Genomic DNA, 19015 nt, shown 5'->3' on the forward strand with positions numbered 1-19015 from the left:
GCCCGCGCACAGCATAAAAGTACGCGCAAACAACAAACGCGTATATACAGCGACGATGAATGACCCATTTGTTGCTGCACTGATCGTGGGACACCGCAGGAGGAGGAGAATAGCCAGGGCACGCATTTTTGCACCACGGACAAGCCTTTTTGGGATGCCTGACGACCAGGTCTACGGCAGGTATAGGTTTCCACCCCATATCATCCTAGACCTGGTCAGGGAGTGGGAAGATGACCTCACATCCCCCACCCTTTGCTCCCAAGCATTGAGCCCCTTGGAGAAGCTGCTCAATGTCTTGCATTTTTTGGCCACTGGGTCGTTTCAGCGGACCACTGCCATAGTGGGGGGGGTCTCACAGGCCACGCAGTCACGCTGCCTACACCAGGTACTGGCAATCATGACAGCGCGCCCCTCAGTCCGCAGGCACATATACATGCCCAGAACACCCGCAGAAAGGCAGGCCGTTGTCCTGGATTTTTTCAGGGTGGCACACTTCCCCAAAGTGCTCGGTGCCATAGATTGCACCCATGTGGCCCTACGTCCACCTAGGGCCACTGAGCACATCTACCGAAACCGCAAGCACTGGCATTCCATCAATGTACAGGTGGTATGCGATGCAAAGGGAATCATCACCTCTGTCTATGCAAACTACCCTGGCTCCACCCATGACAGTTTCATATACAGAATGTCCGCCCTGAGCCGGGCCCTGGAAGCTGGGCAGCATGGCGACACATGGCTCCTAGGTCAGTACAAATGCCCTTGCACATGCATGTCACACACAGACAAATATACCAACCCTAATAAGCTCAATTATTATCACCTCCCCAGGGGACAGTGCCTACCCTCTGAGCAACCACATGATGACGCCAATCCGGAACCCCACCACACCACCCCAGGTAAGATACAACGCTGCCCATATTGCAACCAGGGGCATAGTGGAGCGCACATTCGGAGTGCTCAAGTCACGTTTCCGCTCCCTTGACCGCTCTGGTGGGCAACTACTCTATGCACCACCAGTTGTGTGCAGGATCATTGTGGCAGCATGTATCCTGCACAATGTTGCAACACGGCAGGGCGTCCCGGTGGACATGGTGGTGCCCCCACATCCCCAACCACAGGCACAGGCGCTGCCCATGGGAGGGGACAGGGCACGTGGCGAGGAAGCCCGGACCCAGCTTGTGGCCACATTTTTCACCTAAACTCCCACCCCTGCGGAGTGCACACAGGCCTGGCACATACCAGGTGACAATCGATGATGACAAAGTGACAGTCAACTGTCACAACCCTACCACCCTGAGATAGTTGCCATGGAAGTGCCACATCGTCTGCATCCCTAGCTACTTAAACACAAGCTATCCTGTGCAAACAAAATGCACACATATGACATGTGACATGACATGAGCCATACACAAGTATTCCAAGCCGCAATGAGGCAGGGGGGGGGGAACAAGGGAACACAGAGAACGGTACTACTAGGCCAGGTGTCATTGAGATTGTGCAAGTGCAGGGGGAAGGGAAAAGTGCAAGGGGAAGGGTGGGGGGGGAGTCCAGTACAGGGGAAGTAGGCCAATAAAATATGACATAGGTCGCCTGGTGGCAACTGCAAAGGTAAGTGCAGACAAGTGCTGTGAAGGGAGGGCTGTAGGGATAGAGAGACAGTACTGCAGTGCAGGGGTTGCCAGGGTGGCAGTGCAAGTGGACAGTGGCTGGCCCAGGGACCGAGGTTGGTGAGAGTGTCCCAGTTGCAGCTCCTGTGCAGTTCCAGTGAAGAATCCTGCAAGGGAGAGGCAGAGAGTAAGCAGAAGCAAAGAGGAAGGTCTTGAGGTGCTTCCAGGACTGGAGATGGTTCCCCTCAAGTTCAAGTCAGGCAGGAAGTCCGTTCCAGGGGGAGGGCCCTGCTGCGGAGAGAAACCTACCCCCAGCTAGTTGCTCTGAGAAGCGGATGACCTGGACATGCAAGGTGTGCATCACACACACCTGCAAAACAGGCCATGGCCATCACTGTCATGTCACTCAAACCCTCACAAACATCAACATGACATGGCAAGCAATACCCATACACCGACCCAGTAACGATAAGGCACACATTGCCATGTCCTAAATGTACAGTGGCATCGGACAATGATGCCTGACCCGGAATCAGATGAAATGACAGACCAACAAAATGTCCCACCCAAAATAAGTCGATTCCAAATGCATTACAACAGTCGTAGACGTAACATCACAATGAATGCCTGTCTATATGCACATTATGCATTGCAAATTCAACACTGCAGCTCATGTGAGCAGTGTCCTACTCCTGCATCACACTGCTCAGCGCACAGCACAGTGAACAGCCATTGCGTGTGATGCACACCCTGAGCATCACATCTAAGTGACAGACTACATCAAATTAGGCATGTACTGGAACCATAATCGGTCACAGACCATGTGCTGCCAGGACACAGTGGGCACCAGAAGGCAAACAGTGTACACGTGGATATGCAAGGGTGGGAGTACATGGAGTGCATCCGAGTGCAAGTGTGTTGTTCTGCAAGGACATGCACTCCACACATGCATGTGCACTCAAGTGACCATCAGTGTTCCCTACACGTCACATGTGAACATCCACCATGTGTACACCCCAGCATGTCAAAACACAACTATCCCCTTGCACCTGAAATGAAAACACAACACATGAACAGGCATTGATCAGCAGAACACAACATGTACATAGGACAACAACATTACAATGTCAGAGTTCCCATCACACTGCAGGGCAAAGCAACTATCAACAACAACCCCCCCCCCCTCCCTTGCAAATGACCATGACCCACTGAACAACTGCACCTGGGTCATGGAGCCTCCAACCCTCATTCCCACCTGGCCACAGGATCACCTTTACCCTTCGTGTCCATCTCCCACCTTGTGTGTAAAGAGATGCCTGAACCCTCAGAATCCACACTCATTTCCGAAATCACATAATCCAAGGCATGAAAAGGAACCCAAACACCCTCCAGTAGATGACTTGACGTAGCAGTACGTCTCAAAGGCCAAGTACTACCACAATGATGCAACAACCAAGGTAGCACAGCAAAACAATGTCATGACAGGATGTGAGACATGTGTGGTACATGACATAGGATGATGCACCATGAATGGATGTGTACTGTCACAGGTCCCCTGTACAGGTGCCGGAGTCTCATGAAACAACCACCCACACCATGTCCCGGGTGCCTGCAAGGTCAAACTCACGCAGGCCCCTGAGATCCTGGTGGGGAATGAGGTTCAGGGATATGCAGTCGGGACAGGTGTAGACACACTGGATGACTGGAATGAGTGGCAGGTGAGGGGAGGAGGAATGTCACATGAAACTAGGGAATGCACAAAAATGTACAACCTGCATGAAGACATGCACAATCCAAACAAACTTGGACATCATTGTCATGGCCTTCTGTAGTCCAGGCTCAGGAGTGGTACAAACCAACCACCCCCTCTAGGGTTTTGGCGCCTGCAAGTTCGGGTCTTACACAGGCATCCGCAACCCCAGTGGGGAAAGAGGGTCAGGGAACGTTGCTTGGATAGGCACGGGAAGCAGGAACACCGGGTAGAGGGTACAGGTTTCAAAATTGCATAGGATCATGGGTGATTAGGGTGAAAAACATACCAAATAGGACCACACATACATCCATGCATCAGTACACTCCCCAGCAAGCCTATGCAGGGCAGTTTGTGAGAATAACAACAAGACACTTAGCTCTGGCTTTGAGTGCTGGCCTCCTGCCTGCGCACTCTCAGGTCCGGTTACAGGAGCACTGCAATGCTGCAAAGAGAGACACAGTCAACAACCTGTACGTGCCAATTACACACAACACACAACACAAAACATGCCCCATAGCAACAAACTACTCTACTAACAGACAATATGTGCTCCATGCTTCGTACCCATATATGACATCACCCCTGTGACGGGTCATTCACAGTCAATGCAGTAAGTCAGCCGCTGGTGGGTGCGTGGCAAATGGAACACCAATGTGTCACAATTCACACAACATGCAATGTTCCCTGGGTAAGCAGACAGACCCATATGGCAAGCCATGACTACAGAGCAAGTTGCGTACCACCATGACCAAAACAAAGTTGCCAGTGCATTCATCATGAAGTACGTGGAATAGACATGCACTGCACCCGAGTATGTCCCTTGATGTATGTCCCTGTGAGCTGCCCCTTTCCATGTCTCGGAAGGCTACATGGTTGATACAAGTGCCTCAATGAACCTTGGTGTACCGCAGGGTATGTGCCACTGCCCCCGCATGTGTCCCAGACAACCCTACTATCAACAGCCATCAGTCCACAAACACATCTGAGCTGCATTGTGTGCTTCAACACCAATATTCGTCTAAGCTCACCCTCAGTGCTGTAACTAAGCCTGCATGTGCAACTCGCCTGGTGCAAGCTTTGCTGTCTCGTGGCCCCCCTGTGATGCTCACCTTGCCTGGAGTTCCTTGGAACATGTCAGCAGTTCTAGGATGTGGGTCTGCAATCACTGTGGCTCTGCTCGTGCACACATGTGCATGTGGGCACCAACAAACGGGTCAGGAATTCCGTCGTCCAATGGCCCATGTCTGCTGGCAAAGGTGCTCTGGTGCCTCATCCCCCTGCAGAAAGTGCATGAAACACATGATTAATGCATCAAAGTGATCTGTGTGTGTCTCATCAGGCATCTCATTACTTGACCATGTCAGAGAGTCACATCACAAATCACACCATCAGTCCGTCTTTGACCTCCAAAGTGTGGAACACTATCTACAGCATGAATTGCAACAAGCACGTGTACAGGAAAGATATGAAACATAATACACAATGCATAGCAACCAATGTCCACATTAATCATGACACACCCCATCTAGCAAAAGCTGAACAGTGGACAATTACACCTAAATCATCCCCACTAGGGGTGTCAACACAAGTCACAAAGCACCAGACATGCCACAGAGATGACAGTCCAAAGCCCTTGTGTAAAATTCTGTAACACCGAACCATCCTTGCGAGCCCATGGATAAGGGAGGCAGGAGTGGCATATGTGAGTGAAGGAACCCAAGCAGCAAACACATACACAAGACAACCATGAAGGGCCCAGCTGGAACAGACAGTGGATGCCTTCAAAAACCACAAGGCACCGCACTGTCACATGAAAGCACAATAGACTACACATTTTAAAATAACTCAACTATTAACTAATTACACTAACAATGGAAAACCTACATTACCTATTTAAACTAACTATCAAACAGAAACTTAACTAACTAAACTAAAAGAAAAATCAAAAATGGCCACATACGACCCGGGGGGGAGGGGAGGCACCCAGGAGGGGGGAGGTACAGGGTGCTGCTCAACATCCACATGCGATGATGCTGACCAAAAAAAACCTCCATGCGCTCAACGCCTTCACAGCACGACCTATGTGGGAGATAGATGGTCGTCCGAGTCTGGCTCATCCTGTAAAGGAGGACGTGGCACAGTAGCCTGGCCACGCCTAGCCGCAGCTTGCCCCTCGTCGGCAGCAAGTCTGCCGGACAGGTGAGCCTGGTTCTGTGTGGCGATGTTACATAGGTCTGCATGCAGAACCTCACGTGATACACGTGCTTCCTCTTGCAAGGTAGCACGTGTAACACAGAGTTCCTCCTGCAAGGCCTGGCTGGACAACCGCTGCACCTCCCGTCAAGCCTGTAGCTCAGCCGAGATGGTGCGCTCAAGCTGTGCAAACCTCTCCTCTGCCTGCTGCCTCTGGGACATCATAAGGACACCCAGAGTGGATCTGAGGGAGGCATACTCCTCCCTCAGGGCATCCATGTGCGCCTCTGCGTGAACAGCAATTGCTTGACGCAGAGACGACATTTCAGCCTGGCGTGCCCTGTCTGAGGCCGCCATGCCCAGCCTGAGCGAGCGGGCCGTGGACCGTGCCGCCTGCTGCTGGAGAAGCACCTGCCTAGCAGGGGGGAGCACAGATCGGGCCACACGCTCCATGCTGTCAGCGATGTTCTCCATTGCTGCCCCCTGCCGTTCAGAATTGGCAGTCATGTCTTCCTCCCACTCAGTATACAGCGGTTGCGCGCGGCGACCGCGTTGCCGGGCTTGACCCCTGCGGGACCCAAGGACCGGGGGTCCTCACTGTGTTGGCACCGCCTGCGGCTGCACGACTACATGCCCCCGTCGACGTGATGTCCCAGGCACATCAGTGACTGGTGTGGAGGGTGACCCTGCATCCCGATCCACCACGGGCGGAGGAACCAAGACTGTCTGATCCCTCAGTGCAGGTGTCGCAGACAGAGGAGTGTCCACATCAGAATCACTCACCCCTGACACATGGACTTGATGCTCATCCAACTCAACATGGACGTCAGAGTCGTCATCATGGCTGGACTCATAGGCAGCCAGAGACAGGATGGACTGCAGCACTTGGGGGTTTTCGTGGCCTACCACCCCACGACCCCCACTAGTGCCGGGTTGATGTGGTCTTACCAACCCTGTGTCTGGCATGACGACACCATCCTCTGCATCCATTGCGTCATCACCTGAAAAATAGAGAGGAAAAGGTCAGTACACATGTCAGAAGCACACGACACACACACACACCGACAGCAAAGGCATCCAGCAGACATGTGACACACAACATATGACCTGGCATGCATGCTGGGTCTACTTTGAATAGCTTCTGTGATCAGACCTGTTGAAAGGTGGCAGTTTCCATGGAAGTGGGTCTATGCAGTGCAGAAAATGTGTACGCCACTCACTACCTACATGTACAAGCACTCCATGGTGTGTGCCAGGAAATGTGAAGGCAGTGCAATGTCAAATTCAGACATCACGTGCATTGTGTATTCAATGTGTACCATGTCTAGAAGCCAAGCACACCTCCACCCCAGTACCAAAGCAGGGATGCCTAGCATGGTATCAAAAGGCTGACCGTACACCTGTGTATTGACAGGCAGTGTTGACTGGCATCAACAGCTTAATGTGATTGAAATTTCAACACTGCAAATGATGCTGGGACAGTGGGCAGGACACATGATGGGAGATCCGGAGGCCGGCCACGTGTGAAGGAGACACGACAAGAGTTGGACAGAGTCATTGGCCATTGAACAGGCTGAGGCCTGTGAGCCACACAGATTGTCAGAGACTAAACATGTGTGCAACGCAGGACTGAGCCACAGTTGACATGGGGAGGCCGATGATATGGCAGGCAATGTATGTAACCAATGACTCATATTACAGTGATCATCCAGTCAAGGACACATAGGGGCATGCGTGCAATGCACATGGAGCATGAATGGGCACTCATGTCCCTGCGGGACATCTGACCCATGCACAGTACAAGTGGGATACCCTGCATCGAGTACTAAGGCTGTACCACACGGCATATGTCTGGCACTTTCTAAGCTGGAAGTTAGCATCTACACAGGACACATGAACAAGAAACTACACATTGGCAAGAATGTAGCAGACCAGTGCAAAGGTGGAACTGGGGTGCAGAGTGGCGGAGGAGGGGCAAGGGAGCATGGCCACATGGAGTCCCGCATGCAGGCAGAGGAGACATGCATGACGGTGGCATTGCATTACTTACACATCAGAACCATGTACACGTCACATGTAGCAGCAATCATGCACAACACATCCCACAAGTGAAACACACACGTCCTCAACAACTACGCATCAACACTCACTGGACTGGGCATCAAAGTCCAGCATCTCTCCCACACCTTCGACCAATTCTGGTGGTATGAACTCCGCAACGAGAGCCTCATGCGGAGTGAGTTCTTCCTCCTCTGGTGCAGGCCCACCGCCAGTCACCAGAGTCAAGTTGTAATTTGAGGCACGCTTAGCCTTAGTGCTGCGCTTGATGTCATTCCAGCGCTTTTTGCACTCCTGCGCCGTGCGCACCTCATGGCCGAATGAACTGACATGTTCCGCAACATGCTTCCAGTGGGTGTCACGTTGGGCAGCCGTAGTCTGACTATTGGCACCCACTAGCATGTCACGGCTGTGTCCCCGCACGTAGTCCACGAGGAAGTCCAGTTCCTGCTTACAGAAAGGCTTCTTCCTCGACGTGCAGGAGGTCGTGGCTGTGTGTGGGGTCCCAGCCTGTGCTGCAGGTGCAACCTTCCTCCTCTTGGACTGTGGCGCAGACCCTGGCTGGCTAATGCCGCCCTGACCAGTATGGCCAGTGGGTTCGGTGGATTGAGCCGAGGGAGTGGCAGGTGGAGGGATGACCAAAGGCCTGACTTGTGTCAGTGGCAGCTGGGTGCCCACTAATGGACCCTGCGCAGCAACATCAGCTGTGGCAGGGTCATTGACCGCAACGGTCCTGGTTGGCAGACTCACAACCGGGGTGCTGTTGGTTGCATCTGCCCCTGCACTTGCCAACACCCGGCTGTTCGGGGCAGCAGATGACATGACTACCCCAGGGACACGTCTCTTGGTCTGAGCAGCCCGGCCTGCCCCAATGGTTTCCCCCCTGGCCTGTTGGAGATCTACCAAGGGCTCTTCAAGTGCCAACGCAGCCTGCGCTGGCAGACCCTGAGCCTGGGTGGCGGTGTCCACAGCTGCACCTGCAGCTACTGCTACCCTTGGGCCCGTGGCAGTCGATGGAACGGACTGCCGGGTCATATGGGTGCCAGTGCCAGATGCAGGAGCTGCATCCCCCAGAAACCACAGGGGGTGGTGGCATGGCTGCACCGACACATGGCACAACATTGTGCTCAAGTGGCGCACCCCTGCCTCTTCCCCCTCTGTGGCTGCCCTGGACACCCTGGAGTCCCCCTACTCCCTGGTCACCACGGCCACGTCCCCGACCACGCCCGCCACGAGGAGTACGCCCAGCTGAGGCGCCCCTCACCTTTGGTGGCCTCCCTACCATGGCACAGATGTAATAGTGCTGGCACAGATGGAGTGGTGCCAATGGGAGGCGTACAGCACAATTGACCTGGGCAATTGGGGTGAAGGGGGTGGGAAGCAAGATGTTAACAGCCCCCCTGCACCTGCAAGGCTGTATGTGACCCCGGTGATGTGGTGACGGGTCACACAACGCTCAGGCACCCCAAAACTGCAGTAAAACCGTGCACGCAACCCTGCAGCCTACGTGCGTGGATTAAACCTCCCGCAGTACGCGGTGGCACCCAGTAACACGAATAACGCGTACGCGTGGGACACGCAGGCTACGATGACATCAAAAATGGGTGCGATACACAGGGGCACCCGCAGTGGGAAAAGGAGCGTTTGCGACTCACCGTCTGACTAGCGTGATGCAGAAAAACATGCGTAGCCAATACCCCTGCCAAAAGAAGAGATATGTCCTTGAGAGCTGTGAAGTAGATGGCGCGCGAAACTACTGGAAGCAGCAACACATGTCGGTCTCCACGAAAGGCACGTACAGCGAACTGCTGGGCCCGCTCACCTTTAACCCGTGCTGAGGGAAACGCACGCGCGCGTCACGTCACATGCGGACGTGCACTTTTTCACGTTTGATTACGCGCATTACACGCGGACGTGCATTTTTTCACGCTTACACGCGGACGTGCATTTTTTCACGCGCGCTGTATTGCCCATGCACGTCTGTACGCGTCACGTCACAGGGGCGCTTGCGCTCGAGGGGCCTTCTGTCCAATGTTAATGCTTATGCGTGCAGACGCCTTACGCGCTAAGGGCCTTTCGTCGATTTACACGCTGCGTGCAGATTTTTCACGTGCCTAATCACTCCATATCAAGCTGGCCACGCGAAAACACACGGAAGACCACGCTCCTGGCCAGAAGGCCAATTCACTGGCCCCCAGTGCCCCAAGCAGCCTCCCACGTGCCATCTGCTGCTGCCTGCCTGCCTGCTGCCACCGTGCCCTGCCATTTGGTGCCTGCACATCAGCCATCTGCAGGGGTCCAGTTGCTGTGTCCACCCCTGCTGGTACAGACGACTCCCGACTCAAATGACATTGCTCCACAGCCCAGGCCCAGGACCCAGTTGCCCACCCACTCCTGCCCCTGGGGTTGCCATGTCGGGCACATCCACATCTGACACCAGTGGCAACCCCCGGACAGAGGGACAGAGGGGCACCAGCTTCACTGCCACCGAAGTTGGTGTCCTGGTGGAGCATGTCCTGGGGCATTATGATGCCCTCTTCGGATCGTCCCGCGCCAACAGGGAAGGATGGGAGAGGATCTGGGCCGACTGTGTGGTTGCCATCAACGCGGAGGGGGTGGCAACCCGCACCATCCAGAAGGTCAAGAAGCGCTGGGAGGACTTGAGGTCCAGGACCCTCATGAAGGCCGGGCGCCTCGTGGAGGGGGGCCGGGGCCGCATGAGTTCCATCCAGTTGAGGGTCCTGGAACGCGCACACCCAGCGCTCCATGGCCAGGTCCTTGAGAGGGAGACCCGTCTGGAGTTGAGCGGTAAGTGGCCAAGCATTGCTGTGTGAGACAGGGCATGTTGCAGTGTGCTGGTTGTCTGATACTTGCCTGCATGTGTGACATAGGCCATGTACGCATGTATGTGTGCAGGGACATCATGGTAATGCATGTGCGACCTGTAATGCGTGAACCGCATGGTTGTTGCATGTGTTTGAATGTGACATGGGGAGCCCTGTGCAGATTGCACACATGACAGCATGGCAGTCTCTGTTCCTGGACATGGGTGGGGGCCAGGGATGGGTGCTGATGCCAGATACATATGTGGTATCCATGTCTGTGTGCCTGACCTGCGTGTCTGTGACTTGTGAGTGCCATGGATGCATGACACATGTCTGTGACAATGTACTGATTCACTGATGCAGCCTAGTCATCCCTGTATGCACTGTGATTGGGGTGTACGGGGCCAGATGGATGTGACTGAGGTGAAGTGTGTGCATGTGATAGGCATGACCCATGATGCATGTGAGTCCCATTACATTGTATGATTCGTGAGTCCATTGGACATGCATAGAAATGTCCATGGCACGCAGCATGACTGTCACTGTGTGTGTTTTGCCTGGACTGACACATGTGTTGTGGTGTGACATGATGGAAGTGTACTTTGACAGTGGCACTCATCTGCTATTGCTTCCTGTCTAGGGTACCATTGTACAGTACCCTGATGCTTGTGTTCTATGTCTCCCTCTACGCAGCGGCTAGTGAAGGAGAGGGTGGAGACGGCGCTGTGGAGCAAGGCGGCGGGGATGCCCCCACGGCTGCAGCGGAAGGGGTGGGTGAGCCCCCACAGGGGCCTGCTACGGTGGTAGACGTCGAGGAGCCATCCAGGTTGGTGGTTTCCACAGAGGAGGAGTAGGCCGCCACTGAGGCGCACATGGGGCCTGGTGGGGGCTGCCCCTGGTGGCTGGGGGGTGGGGGTGGTGGGAGACATGGGTGGGGGGCTGGTGGAGGCTGCCCCTGGTGGCTGGGGGTGGGGGTGGTGGGAGACATGGGTGGGGGCCTGGTGGAGGCTGCCCCTGGTGGCTGGGGGTGGTGGGAGACATGAGTTGGACATGGGTGGGGGCCTGCTGGCAGGTGCCCCACAGTGCTGGGGGGTGGGGGTGGTGGGAGACATGGGTGGGGGGCTGGTGGAGGCTGCCCCTGGTGGCAGGGGTGTGGGGGTGGTGGGAGACATGGGTGGGGGCCTGGTGGAGGGTGCCCCTGCACTGCTGGGGGGTGGGGGTGGTGGGAGACATGGGTCGGGGCCTGGTGGAGGCTGCCCCTGGTGGCTGGGGGGTGGGGGTGGTGGGAGACATGGGTGGGGGCCTGGTGGAGGCTGCCCCTGCACTGCTGGGGGGTGGGGGTGGTGGGAGACATGGGTGGGGGCCTGGTGGAGGGTGCCCCTGGTGGCTGGGGGGTGGGGGTGGTGGGAGACATGGGTGGGGGCCTGGTGGAGGGTGCCCCTGCACTGCTGGGGGGTGGGGGTGGTGGGAGACATGGGTGGGGGCCTGGTGGAGGCTGCCCCTGGTGGCTGGGGGGTGGGGGTGGTGGGAGACATGAGTTGGACATGGGTGGGGGCCTGCTGGCAGGTGCCCCACAGTGCTGGGGGGTGGGGGTGGTGGGAGACATGGGTGGGGGCCTGGTGGAGGGTGCCCCTGGTGGCTGGGGGGTGGGGGTGGTGGGAGACATGGGTGGGGGCCTGGTGGAGGGTGCCCCTGGTGGCTGGGGGTGGGGGTGGTGGGAGACATGGGTGGGGGCCTGGTTGAGGCTGCCCCTGGTGGCTGGGGGTGGTGGGAGACATGAGTTGGACATGGGTGGGGGCCTGCTGGCAGGTGCCCCACAGTGCTGGGGGGTGGGGGTGGTGGGAGACATGTGTGGGGGGCTGGTGGAGGCTGCCCCTGGTGGCTGGGGGGTGGGGGTGGTGGGAGACATGGGTGGGGGCCTGGTGGAGGCTGCCCCTGCACTGCTGGGGGGTGGGGGTGGTGGGAGACATGGGTGGGGGCCTGGTGGAGGGTGCCCATGGTGGCTGGGTGGTGGGGGTGGTGCTAGACATGGGTGGGGGCCTGGTGGAGGCTGCCCCTGGTGGCTGGGGGGTGGGGGTGGTGGGAGACATGGGTGGGGGCCTGGTGGAGGCTGCCCCTGCACTGCTGGGGGGTGGGGGTGGTGGGAGACATGAGTTGGACATGGGTGGGGGCCTGCTGGCAGGTGCCCCACAGTGCTGGGGGTGGGGGTGGTGGGAGACATGAGTTGGACATGGGTGGGGGCCTGCTGGCAGGTGCCCCACAGTGCTGGGGCGTGGGGGTGGTGGGAGACATGAGTTGGACATGGGTGGGGGCCTGCTGGCAGGTGCCCCACAGTGCTGGGGGGTGGGGGTGGTAGGAGACATGGGTGGGGGCCTGGTGGAGGGTGCCCCTGGCGGCTGTGGGGTGGGGCTGGTGGGAGACATGGGTTGGACATGGGTGGGGGCCTGCTGGCAGGTGCCCCACAGTGCTGGGGGGTGGGGGTGGTGGGAGACATGGGTGGGGGCCTGGTGGAGGCTGCCCCTGCACTGCTGGGGGGTGGGGGTGGTGGGAGACATGGGTGGGGGCCTGGTGGAGGCTGCCCCTGGTGGCTGGGGGGTGGGGGTGGTGGGAGACATGGGTGGGGGCCTGGTGGAGGCTGCCCCTGCACTGCTGGGGGGTGGGGGTGGTGGGAGACATGGGTGGGGGCCTGGTGGAGGGTGCCCATGGTGGCTGGGGGGTGGGGGTGGTGGGAGACATGGGTGGGGGCCTGGTGGAGGCTGCCCATGGTGGCTGGGGGGTGGGGGTGGTGGGAGACATGAGTTGGACATGGGTGGGGGCCTGCTGGCAGGTGCCCCACAGTGCTGGGGGGTGGGGGTGGTGGGAGACATGGGTGGGGGCCTGGTGGAGGGTGCCCCTGGTGGCTGGGGGGTGGGGGTGGTGGGAGACATGGGTAGGGGCCTGGTGGAGGCTGCCCCTGCACTGCTGGGGGGGTGGGGGTGCTGGGGGACATGGGTGGGGGCCTGGTGGATGCTGCCCCTGGTGGCTGGGGGGTGGGGGTGCTGGGTGACATGGGTGGGGGCCTGGTGGAGGCTGCCCCTGCACTGCTGGGGGGTGGGGGTGGTGGGAGACATGGGTGGGGGCCTGGTGGAGGCTGCCCCTGGTGGCTGGGAGGTGGGGGTGGTAGGAAACATGGGTGGGGGCCTGGTGAAGGGTGCCCCTGGTTGCTGGGGGTGCAGGGGGACGTGCGTTGGTGGGCAGTAGTGCAAGTTGACATGTGGGTTGGCTGGGGGTCATGGCCATGGTGGATGGTGTGCCTGCAGGACATGTGCAGGGTAGGCCCCTGTGGTGTGAGCCACCTGCAGGGGCCGTGGAGGGTGTAGAGGGAACACCTGGGAGGACCCACACGTGCAATTCACGTGTGGTGCTCCCCGCGCACCCCTGTAATACAAGTACCCTGATGGAATCGCGTGTGGAACTTCCCGCGCACCCCTCAGATACGCGTACCCCCAATCGCGTGTGGAAAGTCCCGCGCACCCCTTAGATACACGTACCCTGCTGAAATCGCGTGTGCCACTTCCCGCGCACCCCTGAGATACGCGTACCCCCAATCGCGTGTGGAAATTCCCGCGCACCCCTTAGATGCACGTACCCTGCTGAAATCGCGTGTGGCACTTCCCGCGCACCCCTGAGATACGCGTACCCCCAATCGCATGTGGAAATTCCCGCGCACCCCTGAAATACACGTACCGTGCTGAAATCGCATGTGGCACTTCCCGCGCACCCCTGAGATACGCGTACCCCCAATCGCGTGTGGAAATTCCCGCGCACCCGTGAAATACATGTACCCTGCTGATATCGCGTGTGGCACTTCCCGCGCACCCCTGACATACGCGTACCCCCAATCGCGTGTGGAAATTCCCACACCCTTGAAATACACGTACCCTGCTGAAATCGCGTGTGGCACTTCCTGCGCACCCCTGATATACGCGTACCCTGCTCGCACGGGCCCAATCGCGTGTGGAAATTCCTGCGCACCCCTGAGATACACGTACCCTGCTGGAAACGCGTGTGGCACTTCCTGCGCACCCCTGATATACGCGTACCCTGCTCGCACGGGCCCAATCGCGTGTGGAAATTCCTGCGCACCCCTGAGATACACGTACCCTGCTGGAATCGCGTGTGGCACTTCCCGCGCACCCCTGAAATGCGCGTACCGTGCTCGCACGGGGCCAATCGCGTGAGGTACTTCCCGCGCACCCCAGTAATACACGTAGCCCGCTTGCCGTGCTGGTACAGGGTTAGCGCAGCCCTTTGCGCTGGATTGGGTACATTGATGGCTTTTCCCTGCGCAAGAGGCGTTCTTGGGGGCGTAACTGGCGCTGCTGCAGGGTCGCTGCGCCACTGTGCGCCACGGCTGGTTTTGGTGGCTGGAATCCATGAATACGCTGTGCGCGGAAATGGATTTTAGCGCACGCGGCTGGCGCAGGGATTCGCACGCGCACACTGTGCGCCAGCCGCGTGCGCCACTTGTGCGCTGAATTCTTTGAATTACCCCCATAATGTGTTTGTGTGCTTGTTTTTGAACTTGTGCACTGTTCATATGGTACAATATAACAATTTAAGATACCCCCTGAGTTTTTGGGTAGTGTTGCTGTTGTCCGCGTCCGTCTGCAAACATATGCACAGTCTGCAGAGATCAAAAAGACTAGCTGGGGGTTCAATATGTTCTTTGTTACATGTATATAAAGTCAGGGATATTATGGTTAAGTTGTGCTACTAAAAACCTATGAAATTCAGTAAAAAAACGTTGTAAAGGGACGTTATGGTTAAGTTGCGCTACTAAAAACCTATGAAATTCAGTAAAAAAAACTTTGTTAAAGGAACGTTATGGTTCCAAGTAAAACCGAAAACCCCCTGAAATTCGTAAGTTATGGTAAGCTAAGCAACCATAACTCGCGCCACCACTGTGCACTGCTAAGACTAACACCCAGGACATGAAAGATGACATCACAAATGTCATTGATGACATCACTGATGACATCACATGTTCATTTACTTTTCATGAACAGTCTGTACAAGGGATTCTTATTATAATGTTGACAAAAAAGTGTCAAGGATCATTGGAATAAATACCATGAGCTATGTAGTGCATTAAGCAATGCATTGATATAAATAGCATTCTATTATGAAGATCTATCCAGTATACTAAGCTACTCATGTAGAAACATAGGCATTGTGTGCAGCATACAAGATAGAGGTGCAATATTCATAATCTTAGCATATTGAATAGTGAAATTATAACTGCTTTCTTATTAGAGTTTTGTGTACCGTGAAACATGTACTAAGTCGCTAATAAAACCCACTTACTACATAATTGCATTATTACAGACAAAACACAAAGGGACAACAACACATACAAATATGAGTACATACAGTAAATATGAAGTAAGCAAAAAAGCAGCAGTAGTAGCAGAAAGTGTTCATTAACTAACTGATTATCTTTAAGCAGAGAAATGATTGCTCTGTTTCAAAGATGCTACTTACCCTATGTATATGTATAACATGATGTGACTGGACCCTAACGAAAGTAGTGTGAGTACAATGTATACAAATATGAGCATATACAGGGAAAGTACAGTAATAAAAAAACAACAGAACTATCAGAAAGTGTTGATAACTCTACTGATTATCTTCATGCACAAAAATGATTGCTGTCTTTCGAGGCTGTGTCTTCCACTATGTATATGTTTCATATGATGTGACTGGACCCTAAGGGAATTACTGTAAGAACATATTTGAAGAATAAGTCTATAAATATAGTACCTTTTCAATTTTTAGTTCCTGACTGTTACTGAAGAAAACCATGTGGCCTAGATATGTCAGTAAATGAAAAAAGGGTGAGGCAGACATGTGATGTCATCAGTGATCAATGACATTTGTGATGTCATCTTTGATGTCCTGGGTGTTAGTCTTAGCAGTGCACAGTGGTGGCACGAGTTATGGTTGCTTAGCCTTCCATACTTTACGAATTTCAGGGTTTTTTCGGTTTTACTTGGAACCATAACGTCCCTTTAACAACATTTTTTTACTGAATTTCATAGGTTTTTAGTAGCGCAACTTAACCATAACGTCCCTTTAGCAAAGTTTTTTTACTGAATATATGTATATTCAGTAAAAAAATATATATGTATATGTCTTCTGCACCAAGAACACTAAGGAGATCATTTTACAAAATGTGCAAATTACAAGGAGGGGACCAGTCATGTTCCCAGGTACTTGGTATCTGGTTTTCTCCATATCTTTGGCAAAACAGAGTGCACAAAAAAGTGTAAATACAGGTTTAATCACCTAAGGAAATAGTTTGTGCACTCTGTTTTGAAAAAAAGTGCTCATGCCACCTGCTATTTACACTAGACACTCGATATTTACAATTAATTCCTCTGCAAACATCCTGCATTAAGCGGTCGCAAAATACAGCACCACGGAAATGCCCTGCTGTCGCTAAACCAAGTGGTATTTGAAGGCGTAGCAAGACTGAACGGCGGAAACGTGCACCCCATTCGTCAAACTGCTTGACCCCCAAATGGAATCACAATCCCCAGAAGTGCATCAGTTCATGTTTTGGGAGAGAATTTCAAAACAGTTTTCATCGCATTCAGTTGTTTGCGAGGTCCAAACACATACATGGTTACAATTGGGGGAGTGGGTCCCACCACGTCCAGAGCGCTCATTTTAAATGTGTGAAGTTTGATAACATGGGCGACATTTTAAACACACGGCGGGGGCAATTTGCAAAAAGAAAGATTTTTTTAAAAAGCTTTTAGACACACTTTAGATGCATCGTTTATAAATGAGTAAACTGTCCAGTTCACAAAAGGAAATAGAAGCAACAGTCAACAGGTACTGTACCTTTGTGCAAGGACGTCATTTCACTAAAATGCCTGGGGTAGCGGAAGTGACATCACACAACCCTTGACCCTCTGATGACATCACAGGAAGTGATGTGATTTGACCCCACCCTGAAGTGATATTGCGACAAGCGATGGAACACGACCTTTCAACCATTGACAAAACAGGAAGTGGCATCACATAACATTGTACACTACGAAAAATAAGGTTATGATATCACTATAATGTGATGTACATTTCATACAATATATGTATCATTAAGATCAGTATGTATAAGCCCATATTACCAAATTACTGTGAATGCAAGCAGACGTCCATTAACAAATGATAATGATGTATTATTATATAGCACTTCAGCTTAAGTGCTTTATGTAGAAAAAATATACACTTAATATCACCCAACCTGTGTTGGTACTCATGTATCGACCCCAGAAGGATGAAAGGCTGAGTTGGGGCTTTTAAGAACAGGCTAAATCAGTGACTCATCCCCTGAAGTGTGCCTGAAATAAACCTTTAATGAGTCTAGCAATTATTGTATAGAATTCCAGAAAGACACATTATTTGGTATTCCTGTTCTTTCTTATTTAGGGTCAGTGCTGAAAGTGTTAGACTTGTGACACTCCTGTTCTTATTATTCTTCTTTTTTTTAAGGGGCCTGAACAAGAAAGCCAGCCACTCCAGAAGTAAAGAGCCACATGGTGCGGGCCACAGCCCAGGAGCTTGTATTACAAAAAAGGTTTTGTGTTCTTTTTGTTTTTTTTAGAGGTCGCAAGGGAGGCCACAGAGCTCAAGGGAGACCTTAGAGGTCGCAGTTCCGACATCTGGCGACCCCTACATGACATCCTTGCCTTTGTGGGTCATACCACGTCAACAGGTATCTATATTTGTTTACTGAAGGATAGAATTCTGGAAGAGAAAAGCCACACATCCAGAGTAGTGCTGTGTATCACACATTCCCAAGCGTGCACTGTGCAAGCCACGCCGGTACTTGCCCTATGCCTTTGCGAGGATGCCTGGCATTGCAAATCGAAATCAGCATTGAGCGCAGCCATGGCGAAACAGACTGATAAGGGGTCTCCCTGGACACCCTTAATTCCGAAGTCCCAAGCATTTTCTAATCTCAAAAACACTCCTTGTGCCTTCAGTAAATATGGTTGCATCTCAAGTCCCCTTCTGAAGGAAAGAAAACTTGATGACTCTACCAGAGTCCATGCATTGGTATGGGAAGCACTGTTACTCTGCTTGAGTTGCTCTAGTCCAGACGCGGGCATGCCATGGCTTAAACACAAGGTAGATTTTAATTGTCCAATGTTCGCTATTAGACATCTCAAATATGTTTTCACTTTTTTTTGTTATTTTAAAAATCAGGGAATACCATTTCTTGATAGCTACCACTCAGCAACTTCCCCGCCCCATTTGCCCCACTCACCCTCCTTGCCATCAAGCAAAGTCCATGGTCATAGCAGACACATGAAGGCCCTTTGATGCCAACATTCAAAGGGAATTTTGTGGGTGACCCTCACTGAGAGGGTTTCCATGTTTTGTGTTATGGTGCTGTCTAGGAGCCATATATGTTTGCTATTACAATTTAGAAAGTGCAACCCTTGCGGGGTAGCAACAGAGCACTGTACATAGAAAGATGACATGCAAATGGCAGTAGTAGTAGAGGATCCGAGGGCCTTAATCCAAAC

This window comes from Ambystoma mexicanum, chromosome 11 (assembly GCF_040938575.1).
Source record: "Ambystoma mexicanum isolate Mex_15411 chromosome 11, UKY_AmexF1_1, whole genome shotgun sequence".
In the NCBI taxonomy this organism is placed as follows: Eukaryota; Metazoa; Chordata; class Amphibia; order Caudata; family Ambystomatidae; genus Ambystoma; species Ambystoma mexicanum.